The sequence below is a fragment of the Pteropus medius genome, unplaced genomic scaffold (genome assembly GCF_902729225.1).
Source record: "Pteropus medius unplaced genomic scaffold, Ma_sr-lr_union100, whole genome shotgun sequence".
NCBI classification, from domain to species: Eukaryota; Metazoa; Chordata; class Mammalia; order Chiroptera; family Pteropodidae; genus Pteropus; species Pteropus medius.
The window spans coordinates 4737789-4739450 of NW_024345481.1; the positions used below are offsets into that span (position 1 = coordinate 4737789).

At 42.5% G+C, this 1662-nt stretch overlaps 1 pseudogene; it reads right to left on the reverse strand.

Annotated features, from left to right (window-relative positions):
* Nucleotides 1-922: 922 nt before the first annotated feature.
* LOC120611463 (uncharacterized) lies at nt 923-1041 on the reverse strand (annotated as a pseudogene).
* Between the last annotated feature and the right edge of the window lie 621 nt (nt 1042-1662).

Consider the following 1662-nt stretch of genomic DNA (forward strand, 5'->3'; position numbering starts at 1 on the left):
TGTCTCGAAGTCTCTACGAGATACTTATTAATTACAAAGGGTAAAATCACTGTATAGTGGAGAAACCTGGCAGGAACCATCTTAACCGATGACCAAAATTACCATTGTCAGGAATGGAACCCGTCAACTGCAGGAGCCATCAGACATAATGCATAGAAAAGGACACATCATTGCCTCTTGGCATGCAGGCGGCCCAGAGTGCATAACCCGAATCCAATCATGAGGAATCAAGACATACTCAAATTGAGGGACACATCGCAAACTCTCTGACCTGTACTCTTTAATGGTGCCAATCTCATGACAAATAAACAAAGCCTTGGGAACTATTCCAGGTTAAGAGAAGCTAATGGGACAGAACAATGGAATACAAGTCCCTGGGTTTAGTTTTTCTATTAAAAACATTGTTGAACCATTGGCAAAATCTGGAAAAAGTTTTCAAATTAAATAATAGTATTTATTGATGTTAACTGCTTGATTTTGATCATTATATGAGCCCTGGTTTTTAGAAACAAGGATATTTAAGGGTAAAGAGGCATCATGTCTTGGTCTATAACTTTCTCTTAAATAGTTCAGAAAAAACTTACACACAAAGAGGCATATATGTGTGTGTTGTGTGTGTGTGTGTGTTGAGAAAGAGAATGCAAATATAGCAAAATGTTAACATTTAAGTCATGTAGACGAGGCTATTCAGTAATTCTTTGTATAATTCTTGCATCTTTTCTGTACCTTTAAAGTTATGTCAAAATTTTTAAGAATTTAAACAGAGATGCTTGGGCTTTCCCCTAGGAAATCTTGATTCAAGAAACCTAGGGTGAGTCTAGGTTTTTGTTTTGTTTTGTTTTGTTTGGCGAGGCAACCCTTGGTTGACATCACAGATTGCAAGAACTTTGTCAGCTTACAATCCTTTATTTTTTATTTCTTATGCCTACAGCACCTAGTCTTCCTAGGTGGTCTCCCATCCAAGTACTAACCAGACCTGACCCTGCTTAGATCCTGAGATCAGACGGGATCGGGCTCGTTCAGGGTGGCATGGCTGTAGACTAGGTGTTTTTATTTGTAATAAAGATCCAGGTAATTCCGATGCAGCTTGCCTACAGAAAGGGATTTGGGAAACGGGGTGCACTCACATTTGCCTGTAACCACACAGCTAGAGACCAAGGAAAAACTAGGGCATCTCTTTCCTTCCCATCCAGGGCTCCTTCCACCATATCATATACTTTATTAAAGTAAAATTGGGCTCATTTTAAAGATTATCTCCAGCCAGTAGGTGCCAAAATTATAAAATTACAAAAAGAGAAGAAGAAGGAGAGGAAGGAGAAGCACCAGCCAGGCAGGTCAAGTCCAGAATTAACCCTCCCATCCTCTACCAACCCCAGAAAATCTGCCCCATCTTCCATATTTCCTACTGAGTCATCAATACTATCATCCACCCACTCACCTGGGCTAGGAGCCTGGGAGGATCTTGAGCCACCCACTTCTCAGTCAGCCTCCAAATCCTCCCACCCCGAGAGCCCTCGTTCTGTCTTCTCTCCCTGCCTAACCCCACCCCCTAACCCCAAGAATGGTTCTCACCAGGACAGCTGTGAAACCTCCTGACCAGTGTTCTCCCTACGCCCTTCCCCCCTGCCCCCCCAACCCCCATCCCCATTTACTGACAGAGCA